Consider the following 14,208-nt stretch of genomic DNA (forward strand, 5'->3'; position numbering starts at 1 on the left):
GCAAAAAATCCACAAAAATAACCATTAAATTCTACACATCATCATGAAAACAATGCAAAAAGTCTCACTCAATTTGGATGAGTTTTGAGTGAGATATGAATTTATAAAGATCATGTAACAAAATGAAATAACCAAAAGAAAAAGAAATGAAATAAATATTTAATTAAATGAAGCAGTGGCAATGTGGTAATATTAATGAAGTCGAGCAAAACGACGTCGTTTGGGAAAGACTGCATGGCGCGCGCTGATTGGCTCACTCTGGCGCCAAACACATTTTAAACAAGGCAAAGGCATTTTGAAGATCTGAGCGCGTTTCATGAAGCATTTTCAGCAAGAACACATCCAGAAAATTCCAGAAATCAAGAACAACGAATTGCAACCAAAATCAACAAGCATATAGTCATTAGAACCGTCTTTACATGTAGATTAAGGATATGTAACTCATTTGCCCTAATTCCTAACACAGCCGCGGGATCGAGCATTTTAAGATTGGAACACAAAACTTCAAATCGATATATCTTTCTCCACAGTGAACCAAATCATAAACTACAACTTGCATCATGTTATACATTGAATGATCTTTCTAAACCCTAGCATAGTTTAAGCAATGATGAGATTCAAATTTATGTACCTTGGAGATGGCAGCAATGGATCTTGATGTATTTTGCTCCAATTATCCAAAACAGATGATGATGAAGGTTGAGGAAGATGGTTGGAGAAAGATCCTTGGCTCGAGGTTGCTCCAAAAGTGAGAATTCTCAAAACGCCATTGTTGAGCTCCACATGAACAGTCGAGATTCTTCAATCTTTTGACCACAATTCCTCAAAACAGATGGAGATGAAGGTTCATAGAGCACGAATCCAAAAGAATTGCTCAATTTGGTTGAGATTTGATGGAGTTTGGATCAAAAATGTGATGAAGATTTTGAGAGAAATTGGGAGAAAATGGAGGGAAAGTTGGTTAGATTTCTTGGAATATGAAATTGTGTTCACCAATTCAGTTACAATTAGTAACTTATACTCCACCTTAATCCAATGCACTAATCTCAATTAGCAAAATTCAAGTAATTAGCATAATGTGAAACTTAAGTGAAAGTCCAAAAATGCCCTTGCCAAATATTGCACCATGACAGCTCATGACAGCTCAAACAACTTCTAATTTGCATTTGGAGAGTGTTGCAAAAATCCTCATTTCAAAATTCCATGTATTTCTCAAATTGGACCATTTTGCCCTTGGATTTTTAATTGTTGCACTTGAAAATTGACCTTTTGCATTGACCATTTTTGATGAATTTTGATTATGCACCATGAAATTACATGTGAAATGGAGTTTGCTCATAAAAAGATCATCCATTTTGGACATTCCATGTGAAAGTTATGCCACTTTGATTATAGGCATTTTTGGAAAATGAATGGACCATAACTTGCCAACCATACATGGGAATTTCAAGTTCTTGGACTTTTTGGAAAGGTGAGACCAAGATCTACAACTTTCATGTTGAACAAATTTTCATTTGAAGCTTTTTTGGACATGTAATTTTGTGGTGAAAAACTTTCCATTTTTGGAAACTTCCATTACAAGTCACTTTCCATTTTTGGCAATTTTTGTCCTGACTTTATTTTCTTCATTCTTGAGCTTTGACATGTCAAATGACACTTGTTTCAACATGAATGAAGTGTATCCAACTCTCTCCTACCTCCAAATCCATAAAATCAAGCACAGTTGACCACAGTTGACTTTTCAACTAATAGATGAATTTGGCAATGCACTGATCAATCTGAGCCTCAATCTTCTGATGAAATGGCTCAATGGTGAAACCCTAGCCTCAATAAGCTCAATACGATCACATGATGATCCCATATCCATGCCATGCCCTGATTGGCCCAATGCAACTGATTAGGGTTGACCAGTGGTCAAAACCCTAACCCCAAGGTATCTGATCAATCTTCTGAATCTCTGGATGATATCAAGACCATGATGATGATGATGTATCATTTCAACCAAGATCAAAACCAATCTCCTTGAGAAACCCTAATTTAGACCACAACCTCAGATGGTTAGTGATCCAGTCCAATGAAACCCTGGCTTGCACATAACCTCTCCATCTTCTGATCAAGACTTAGGAGGATGACCTGCACAATGTAACCACATGATATGCAATATGCAATGCCTAATGACCTAAAATGATATGCAATATGTTAAGCTAGTCCCAAGAGAGGAGGGCAAATTTTGAGGTGTTACAGCTGCCCCTATTCAATCCACTGTGAACCTGTCGATATGAATAGCCTCGGCTTTCAGATGATCAGGATGAAGAGTGATTGAATACCAAGAACAGACGAATAATTTGCACTCTGATGGGAAAATAATTAACCATGCCTGTCAGAATCGGCGAAGAATAATCTTCTGAATTGAGAATCCGTCTGGTACGGAGAAAGTCGGCCTGATCACCGAAACAACGTCGACCTGGATACCAAAATAAATGGTAACACAGGGATAACCATGGTCTGAACGCCACATCCGCTCGGGATTATAGTCTCTCTTCTTTTTATGCTTTTCTTGAACCCCGAAATTTTCCTTCTTTGCTCTTTTTTCATTTTCTTGAACCCCGAAATTTTTCTCTGCGCAAATGATCCTCGGATCACTGCATTTGAACCCCGCTCTCTTGTTTGCCAAATAATGAACCCCATTCTCCAGTTTGAACCCCAGTCGCCTGACGATAACCCGCGATCGCCAATGTGAACCCCATTCTCCAGAAAATGCCGCAACACTTCCCTTTCTCCATTTGAACCCCATCTCCAGAAAATGCCTCAACATCTTCTTTTCTCCGTTTAAACCCCGATCTCCAATCTCTCGTGATAATTCCGCTGGCAACGTCGGAAATAACACCAAACACCACTCTGAGGGCGACATGTCAGAGGGTAAACCTTCACAAAAGGAAGGCAACATGTGCATCTCTTCATCCGAAGACACCTATAACGACCTCCACTGGCCTCCGACAAAGTCTAAGGTGACACATGAACAGAAGATAATCCTGCGGACCTCATCCTGGATATAATCTTCAACTCCAATCTCCATTTGGACCCCGATCTCCAGAAAATGTCTCAACATTTCCTTTTCTCCGGTTGAACCCCGAAAATCGCGCTGATCGCGTAACATCCTTCGATTTCACTTCCATCTCCGTTCGACGGAAAAATCTCATCTAGTATCGCACTACTAGAGAACATTGCTGATCTGTCATCATGATGCTAAACTCCTCAGAGTAACATCTTCACCATTCGGCGAAACAAAATTTCAAGCGGTAACCACGACTTGAACTGTGCTGATCACATAACACTTCCCATCTCTGCTTGACGGAGAAATTCCTCCAATATCGCACTACTGGGGAATACCTCTGATTAAAACCACGATGCTAGACTCCTCGGAGTAACATCTTGCTTTGCAGATAAAATCACCTCTCAAACAGTAACCACGGTTTGAAACTAGCTTTATGCTTGCAACATGATGCATGATTGTTTTTTTTCTGCGTAATGCTCCATAATCATGGAAATGCTACGCGATTTATTATTTTTCTATGCAACATGCTATGCTATTTTTTTCATGATGAATGCATAAAAACGTCCCCCTCAAGGGATTCTGCTGGGGAGCACGAGACACTCCGTTGAGGAACTCGTCAATACTCCGATCTCCACCCCGCTGGGGAATAGCACTGATGCTGGGAAAAGGTAACCCTTGCTGGGGAAGAACCTCCTTTGCACCCAATCCGCTCGGGAAACTGCTGGGGATAAGAACCACCAACACTCTGTGGGGATACAACGGTCTTCGACTTGCTGAGGATATCAACCCCGAACCTGCTTTGGGGAAACCTCACAGATACCTGACGACTTCACTGGGGAAATGCTCACAGATACTCTGCTGGGAAACAGCAACCTCCAGGCCTGGCAACTGGGGAAGCATCGATCTGACACCTGCTGGGGATAACCATCCTGACCCTGCTAGGGAAGCAAATGCCACTCCGCTGGGGACAACCCATGCAATCCATAGGTAGAATCAACCCAGCTGGGGATGTAGACATCAGTCTGCTACGGAAACTCATCCAATCCACTGGTAGGATGAACACTGCTGGAGATATATTTCATTGAAACCCGCTCCACTCGGGGAATAGCAACCTTCAGGCCTGGCTGCTGAGGAAACACCGTTTTAAACCTGCCGGGGATAACCATCCTGACTCGGCTAGGGGAACCATAGACCTTGGATCTGCTGGGGAGTTAGTCCTCTAATTCTGCTTGGGGACCTAGCTGGGGAAATGAGAAAAGTTGGTACAGAACACCCGTCGACTCGTCGAACCACGGTATCCGCCTCCCAATCTCGTATCAGCTTTCCACTTTTGCGAACTCCCAGACTCGTCTGGACCTTTTCTGCTCCATCATCTTGTATTCCCAACCGCTCCGCGCTCGACGGAAAGCGAACTCCTGGGAGTATACAGACTTTTCAATTTTCCGACTTTGAAGAGTCTTCTTGATTAATTCCAAAGGTCGTCGTACGTCTCGACGTCTCTTCGTCACTGCTTCTCTACCCATCCATTCGTCCCTGATTGAACCCTACGGGGATTTATTTTCAACCAAAGCCTCCACATCACAACCTGCAAGCGAGTGAAAAGTATCTAACAGTACCTGCAAAACAGATCGTTAGATAAAACCGTGCCCCAGGCGTGTCAAGATTTCAACACTTGGGTCACTCAAACCTTCCGAATAAGATTTCAAGCTTTCAATCTTATAAACATGCATTGAAAGGGACCTGTATGTCTTTAAAATGCAAAGATTCTTTATCAAAATAATCGGATGTTTTTGCAATCAAAGCAGTAATGAAAACAAAAAACAAAATTATTTGACTGAATATGCATTTTATTGATTGGAAAAGTGTGGCTCAAATTGAGCAATACAAAGGAAGCAATTCCTGAAAAGAGGTAATTGCGCAAAAGGAAAAATCTATCCTAATGGCAATGTGAAACCCGTGATCTCATCGAGTTCCAACTCGGTTACACCCCATATGTCCTCAGACTCTCCGTGCTTTCTGCCTTCTGAACAAGACGATTCCAATCGATCCCTACCGGGTATTATCCATGATGCTTTAACCAAAGCGAACGATCATGCCGGACGCAGTTGTTCGTTTCAATCCCTCTTTTGCCTGGACCGCCCTCTCGGGTTTTCAGTCCACCGGGATACCCATTTTTGTCCAAGTCACCTATTCAGGTTCTCGACTTGCCGGGTGTACAGTTTTTTCTTTTTATCCCTAATTTTTGCCCGAACCTGTCTTTCTGTTTTTTGGTTCGCCGGGATGCCCATTTTTGCCTGGACTATTTTATTCTTTTCGTCCAGCGGGTCTCTTTATACGAAGTATTTTTTAACTGCGTCCGCATTCACAGGGGATGGAAAATCTTCGCCATCCATGGTCGTTAGCAACAAGGCTCCACCAGAGAAGACCTTCTTGACCACGAACGGACCTTCATAATTAGGTGTCCATTTGCCCCTTCGATCGTTTTGAGGAGGAAGGATCCTTTTCAGTACCATATCACCCACGTGATATACCCGAGGTCGCACCTTCTTGTCAAAAGCACGCTTCATCCGTTGCTGGTACAATTGCCCATGACAGATGGCTGCTAGCCTCTTTTCCTCTATCAGGCTCAACTCTTCGTACCGGGTTCTTACCCATTCCGCCTCTTGCAATTTCACGTCCATCAGGACTCTCAAAGAGGGAATCTGGACCTCAACCGGTAGCACGACTTCATTCCTTATACCAGCTTAGAAAGGCTTTGCCCCAGTAAGCTCACGCACCGAAGATCGATACCCAGGATACAAGCTTCATTCTTGCCACATCGTCGGCGCATTCAAATGCTAGTCAGGCAGCACAAGGAATGTGGGGATCTCTTTGGCATAACCAAAGCAGCACTAGCTCCTTTTCCATTCATGTTAATGGCCCCATCAAACATCAGAATCCATTCGGATTTAGGGTCAGGCCCCTCCTCCGGGATCGGTTACTCTCAATCTTTCGATTTGAGCACCTTGAGATGTCCTCATCAGGGAACTCAAACTTTCCTCGGTTGATAATCCTCAATGGGTTGCTGGGCGAGGTAATCAGACAATACACTCCCCTCGATTGCTTTCTGAGAGGTATACTGAATATCGTATTCAATCAAAATCATTGGCCCTTTCGCAACCCGTCCGGTCATTGCTGGCTTCTCAAAAATCTACTTGATTAGATCCAATCTCGAAATCCACAAAGTGGTATGAACCAGCATACACTGTCTCAGTCGGCGAGCAGCCTATGCCAAAGTACAACAAGTTTTCTCGAGCAGTGAATGTATTGTTTCACAGTCGGTAAACTTTTTGCTAAGGTAAATTGCATGCTCTTTTCGACAAGACTTGTCATGCTGACCCAGTACACACCTCATGGACCCCTCGAGGGCTGTCAAGTACTAGATTAACAGTCTTTCTCCATAGGAAGGCAACAAAATCGGCGGCTCCTGCAACTTATTCTTTTATTTCTCAATGCCCCTTGGCAATCATTGTTTCACCTGACCATTCGATCTCTTTTTTTTCCAACAGCTTGAATATAGGTTCACACGTGGCTGTTAGGTGAGACATAAACCATGACATGTAGTTCAATCTACCTAATAGACCACGAACCTCTTTTTCCATTCTCGGTTCAGGCAGTGTTTTGTTTTTTCTCTTTTTTTTTTTTGTTTTTTTTTTTTTTTTTTGCAGGATCAACCTCGATTCCTCTCTTACTTACAATAAACCCCTAGCAGCTTACCGGCCCGCACTCTGATAGTGCATTTATCTGAATTCAACCTCAGTTTGAATTGTCTCAACCGGCCCAACAGCTTGCCCCGGTCTGCCAGATGCCCCTCTTCTGTTTGGGACTTTGCTATCATGTCATAGCATAGCATTCAATTTCATGATGAATCATATCATGAAACAAAGTCACCATGGCTCTCTGATAAGTAGCACCAGCGTTCTTGAGACCAAATGGCATCACCTTGTAACAAAAGGTACCCCACGGTGTAATGAACGTTGTTTTCTCCATATCATCTGGCGACATTTTAATTTGATTATAGCCAGAAAAGCCATCCATGAAGGAAAACACCGAGTGCTTCACGAGCGGCTGAATCACCTTCTCCTCTTGTTTTAACAACCTGGCTAATTCCAGCAGATCACAATCTTCTTCGCCTCCTTCTTCGGCATGATAGATCGGTTTGTCGAAGTCATATGAGGTGTAACCAAATTGTTATCAACGAGATCCGGAGAATTATTTTTGAATTCGGAACGAGACAAATCAAAAAGGAAAAAAATGAAAATAAACATTGCCATTTTTATTTGTTTTTAAACTGCAAAAATAAATGAAAAACAGGGAACACCGCTTTTTGACTGAAAAACATCCATTTATTAATGATGCAGAAATGTTGCAAATTATGAACATGAGATGGCCCTTACAATGAACCATTACGTGTCGGGCAACACGTATGGCTTTCATGCAAATAAAACTGAAAACAAGAAACATTACTCTTCAAGTAGAGTGACCGTGATGATCTGTTTTAGGCCTTCCAGCTTCCTGGTACGCACGGCTTTATCCAACCATCAAACTCGCAGTCACTGTCAGTTTCTTCACCTACTGCACAGGCGTGATCTGAATCTTCAGTAATTGCACTCACCATTGCCTGACCATGTGTCGGCATGGGATTAGCATTAACATTCGGTGATGGCGCAAAACTGATAACCTTGGAGTCTACCAGATCCTGAACAGCATTCTTGAATGCTCTACAGCCCTCGATGTTATGCCCTGGTGTTCCAGAATGAAATTCGCACTGGGCGTTCTCATCATAGTTAGGAGGCCTCTGATCTGATCTCATCGGAACCATCGCCCTCGGCTGAACCAACCCAAAATCCATCAACTTTTTAAACAGAACAACATTTGTCACGGGCGGCTTGTCGAAATGGCGATCGACCCCCTTTACTCTCACTTGGCTCCCAGCTCCCTGTGCTCTCTGTGGAGTTGGCTGATGTTGCTGTCGGATTGACTGATTACCAGCAGGGATAGTTACTGCAGTAGTGTGCTGGTAGTAACGATCCCTATCGTGTCCTCTCTGGGCATACACAGCACTCGATTCCCCCTCATTCTTGCGCTGGTCGTTACCAAAGGATTTCCTCGGTCCAGACGACGAAATGTTTCCCTGTATCTCCCCCTTCCTCAGCCAGTCTTCAATCCTCCCCACCTTCTCGGCGATTACTTTCTGCCCCAAGGCGAACTCTTGCATGATATTGATCAACTCTCCCATCTTCTCTTTCAGCTCGAGAATGTCGGCGTTAGGCGGATTCATCATTCCTGTGTCAATCAAACAGGTTAGAACTGACACCTGCAAAACAGAAGGCAGGTTATTATGATCATGCATGAATGCAGTGTTTATCCATATGAGGAACACTTTGTCTCTTGATCCTGGCTTCATTGAGACAAATAATAATCCGACAGCAGTATTCTGATATTCAGCATTCGATCTCATCATACAGATCAGAGATATATGATTCAGCAAAATACCCCCAACCATGTGTGTGCTTGAGTGAGTGCATACGGTAAAGCAAATAAAGCTTGAAGATCAATCACTGAATGAAAATACCCATCACATATCAAAATGCACCATAAGTGCCATAGTCACACATCAAATCAGATACAAACCTCCAGAATCAGGAAAGAAATACAAACAAATGAATTCCGTCAACAAGCCTGACGGTAATCCAACACAAATGAAAGATCTAGCCTGATGAGGGTCCCACAGATGGCCCTATCTCATCTTCCATCCTTGCAAACTCTGCGGCGAACCTGAGCTCGGTATTCTCCTGCTGTAATCTCCCCACCTCCTTCTGATGGATCTTCATCTGCCTGAAGTAATGATCTATCTCAGCTATGATCTTCACATTCTCTGTTTCCTTAACCTTCAGTTTTGCCTCCCACTCAGCAATGAGGATTCGGACTCTGTCATCCCTCTGATCTCTCACGAGAATCTGCCTCCTCTTCTGATCTTCAATGACTTTTGAAGCTCTAGCCAATCTCTCTTTCGTGATGTCGTGCTCCCTTGTTGAAGATGCCAAAGCCTGACTGACCTTCCCATAGTAAGCAGTATCCATCTCAAAGCGCTTCGCTTCTAGGGCATGTCGCTTGTCCTGATCCTCCATCTTCACTTTGATCTCCTGGTTAGCCATCTGAATCCGAGCAACACTCATCTTCAATTCCGCTTTCTCTGTAAGCAACTGATCTCTGGCTCTTTTCATCTCAAGGAACTCTTCCATACTAACAGTGGAAGTCGGACCCTCAATCATAGGACACCCAGGATCACCTCCTGGAAATGGTAGAAGTGTAATCTCAATTCTCTTTCGCAACCAATCATCAAATAGAGGAAAATACCGACTGTTGACCTTGCCATAAGGGACTTTACCCTTTCTCTGGATATCACGCCACTCATCCAATACTTGCCTTAGCTTGGCCTGATTGCCATCAATCGGGAAGTAAAAAGACTCTTGGATCTCCCGCCCGAGAGGAGGACCCTCTACAGCAAACCCTATCTGTCTCCTGAGAAGCACCGGGTTGTAATTGATGCAACCCTGAACTCCTACAAGAGGCACATTGGGGAGACTCCCACAACTGTATATAAAATCCCGGCCAGCCATACCATTATGAGTCCATGCTATATCATCAGCCCGCAAACCCATCAATCTGACCGACCACTTGACCGTAGGATCAAGAGAAGCAAAAGCACCTCGGGAAGGCAAATACCCCATAAACCACCTGAACAGCAACTGAGCACAACACCTGATCAAACCACCACGTCTCTTCTCGTTCCTGTTATGAACCGAGTAATAGACATCTCCGATCAGAGTAGGAATAGGGTTCCTCTGTATGAACAATCTGATAGCATTATGGTCCACGAAACTCTTCTGATTAGGAAACAGAATAATCCCATAAATGCTTACAGCAATCACCGCACAAACCGTCTTCCAGTTACCCACTGCAGCATGTTCCTTGGCCTTAGCTTCCAAGAAACTCAAGTGAAAACCGGGTAATTTTCCTTTCTCCTTCAAACCCTCCTTGGTCATCTCCGGACTCAAATAAAGAGCACGGGAAATCCCAAGGACGTCAGGCTCTCCCCTAATAGCACAGAAAGGAATCTGATCTCGGATCTGCATACCCAATATACTAGCATAGTCCTCCATCAGAGGCCCCAACAAATAGTCCGGGAACACAAAACATCTCAGACCCGGGTCATAGAACTGAAGAAGAGTATGAATGGCGCTTCTATCACTGTCTGTGAGTCTGAAAACCATCTTCAGGATACCACCGTATGCCTCTCTGAACATCCCCACATGGTCGGGCGTAATCAATGCTATCATCTCTCTCAACTCATCAATCTCTGGGTTGAAGAAACTGTAGGCAACATCATGCTTCAAACCGGTTCTCATCTCTAAGCAGAAATCTCTCAACCAGGATCTCGATCCAAAATGTCCCTGCATATGGATAAACATGTGTTAGATGCAGGTAAATGCAAGATGTAATGATGCTGATGAATGAATGCAATGCATTGCCATCCTCCAAGCCATCTGATCATCTGTTGCTCTGAACCACAGCCCGGATCTCTGAACTGATCACAACCATCTGAAGGAGAATGTAACCACAAATCCGCCTCAAGGGTTCCGAAATAAACGGAAGACAGATACATCATCATCATCATCTGACAATCTCTGAACAGATACCTACAACCTCTGAATCGGTCCGGGGAATCCTGAAATAAACGGATCCCCACTGATAAATAACACGGACAGCACTCCAGCGTCTCTGAAATAAATGGCCCTAAATCCGACTTATAAATATGACCCTGATCAACGGAACCATTAGTCGCCATCAAAGTCACCATCTGATCAATGCATCTGAAAGAATCACCCTCCCCTCACAGGTAAATTCTAATCAGGTTATCCTAAGGCGGATAATGGTTTCGACAATCGGGCAAAGATACTCAATGGGTTTTCCCTTTCGGGTGTGCCATTGTAGCTCCCTTAAGATTGTCTAAACCAAAGATCCGGGAAATGAACGGTCACCAGAGTCAACAGCTCAAATGAAGTAACTCAACCAAAGTGGAGTACCCCACAGAGGAAAGCACTATCAAATGAACCTCGTCTGGCTTGTGGTATGTCACGTTGCAACAATATGCTGATAAAGCAAATGAGGAACGTGAGACCACACTAATCCTAGGTGTATACTCGGGCCTGGGTTTTAGCCCCACTCAGAACACCCACCCCAAAACAGAGGAACCACCTGCACAGAGGACGGCAACAACATGATAGTATAATGCATGCAAATATTTATGCAAATATATATGGTCAGAATAATAAATGCAATAAATAACAGCACAAGCAACCTAAATTATCCTAGAGCGCTAGGAGAGACTCGCTTAGGGAAAATGGACCAGCACAGGTCGACATCCGTATGTCCCCAGCAGAGTCGCCAGCTGTCGCATCCGCGAAAAACAACCGGCGGGCTAAAACAAAAAACAACACAGAGCCGCCACTGCGCGTTATTTATCCCAAGATAGGGAAAGGAAACGCTCAGAGAAACCTGGAAAAAGCATGGTCTCGCGACCAAAGAGAAAGGGTAAGGGAGTCGGTTACGCAAGGGGAAGGTATTAGCACCCCTCACGTCCGTCGTACTCGACGGGATCCACGCTCTAAGAAAAGAAAAGGTTGCTAAAACACCACACACACACGCACCGAAGACAACACAGATGGGGTTAAGAGGAAGAGAGCTCGATAGGACATCGCATCCTATGCCTACGTATCTCGTCTGGAACGAGAATCAGAGCTGCCGTAGTTCGGCTCACGCACGCCAAACAAACAAACACAAATACAGGCAAACTGGGAGCCTGAATGCCAATCACTGGACTTACATCAGCATCCGCACCAAAACACACACAAGAAGGCAAACGTGGAGCCCGAAAGCCAATCACTGGACTTACATCAGCATCTGAACCAAAACACACGCACACTGGAACCCGAATGCCACTCGATGGACTTACATCAGCTTCCAAGCACACAACAACCAACAAGTTAATAGGGAGTCGGGAACTCGAGCCTATAACTGTCAAGCACACACACAAAAAGAAAGAAAAGTGCCCGGAGAGACCTCGCGGTCTCCTGCCTACATACCTCGTCTGGAACGAGGATCAGGGCGATGTAGTTCCCTTGAAAGGGAAAGAAATTCTAGCCAGAAACCAAGGGAAGACACACTACCAGGGAGCTGTACTCGAGCCTAGTGTTATCATGCATCATTGCCCTATGTTATGGTTTCTACCTACTTGCACAACCGCAAGCTAATCCTATCCAGGAAGAAAGCAAGCATGCAAGCATCAATCACAATAAAACAAACATTTCACATAGCACACACTATATCCAGTCAAGTGAGGCTCAAACAAGGGTGGACTGCCGAGGCAAGTCATCTGTACAAGGTAGAGTTAGCTCTTAACCTTGCCATTGAGAGGCTAAGGTGAAGCTGATGAGATGTGAGTGAAGATTAGACTTCACAGCTCTTATCCCTGATCAGGGAGAGCTTCAGACAAAGGAGCGTGGGTCCAGATGAAGTACAAAGTACAAGATCTTGGGTTTGTGTCCCCATGCGTCAACACAATGGTGTGAGCAGAGGGACGACTCAACAGAATAGCGGGGGATAGATTGCATATCCCTTGGGTTCCGCCAATTGCCTCATAGAGGTCTTTACCTGCTTGGCACAAAAGTAAACAAACACAATCATCGCCTCTTAAGGAGGACTTCAGACAGTTGCCTGGCCAGGTAACAGGCCAGGTCTTCCAGACTACATGAAGACAAGAGAGTCTACCTCAACTGGTTTATACAACCAAGCAGCAGCAAGCAAGTTCTTAAAGAACTGTAAGCGACTAAATGTACCTGAAATCAATCAAGTATCATCAGTACTCAGACAAACCAACAATAAACAGCAAAAGTCAATCTATACAGACAACACAAGTTAATGCACATAAGTGCAAGCCATGAGCTCAAGCTCAAGCATCAAACCTACAACACAAAGCCAATGTTAGTTCACAACATCAAACAAAACTCAATTTAATCAACTTGCACTTTTTCCCTTAAGCCTTTTGCATTTCAACCTGAAAATCCAAACCAAATGTGAGAAACTAGACCACTAGGCCAAGCCTAGGGTCCAAAGGGAATGAAAAAATCAAAACAGCAAGCGAAACTTATCCAAAATCACATTCAAACAAATTAGAAACAAATGCAATTGGTCCCATGCTCATACCATTCACCATTATCATTTCATGCACAATTTAACATCAATCATGCAATTTGCAACCTCAAATGACCAAACAGAACTATCTCAATCAAAAGCATATCAAAACAATTCAATTAATTCCACAAAAATTCACACCTAAACAGGACACATTCAGGGCATATCATGTCAATTTTCAGCTCAATTGGACAAAAGAAAGTAAGTCAATGAAAATCAAGAAGTCCAGACACATTTATACAAGCCAATTCAAGGCATCAACACAAGCATCAAATTCCATAAATCATAAAATAGTGACAACAATTAAGAAATGAATGGGATCAAAACCATAATGTCCTATAATGTGTCTACAATCCCCATGTCAAATTTCATCTTCATCCAATACCATATGAGAATTTCACAAGCAAAATGCCAACATGTGTCACACAAAGTTACCAAATAAGCACTCAGAGAAGAAAATTATCAATCAATTAGAAAACTCCATCAAAAATTTCAGCAAAAATCACATGTTACTTGACATATCAATGATCAACCATACAAAATTTCAGCTCAATCAAACATTCCTAAGCCAGGAAAATAAAATCAGAAAGTTGACCTAGCTTGGTGTGACACAAATTGTCACACCTTAGTTCAAAAAATCATATCTAATCAACCAAGTATCCAAAAATCACAAACTCTACATGAAAATCACCATCAAGATGTCCAGAACAAGCACAAAAAATTTCATTCATTTATTTGAAGGTATGAGCATTTCATGAAGGTTTTGGTAAGACATGTACAAAATGCATACATTGAAACAAACCCTAGACCAATTATTTTTCCACATGTGCAAAAAATCCACAAAATAACCATTAAAT

The sequence above is a fragment of the Lathyrus oleraceus genome, chromosome 5 (genome assembly GCF_024323335.1).
Source record: "Lathyrus oleraceus cultivar Zhongwan6 chromosome 5, CAAS_Psat_ZW6_1.0, whole genome shotgun sequence".
NCBI lineage: Eukaryota > Viridiplantae > Streptophyta > Magnoliopsida > Fabales > Fabaceae > Lathyrus > Lathyrus oleraceus.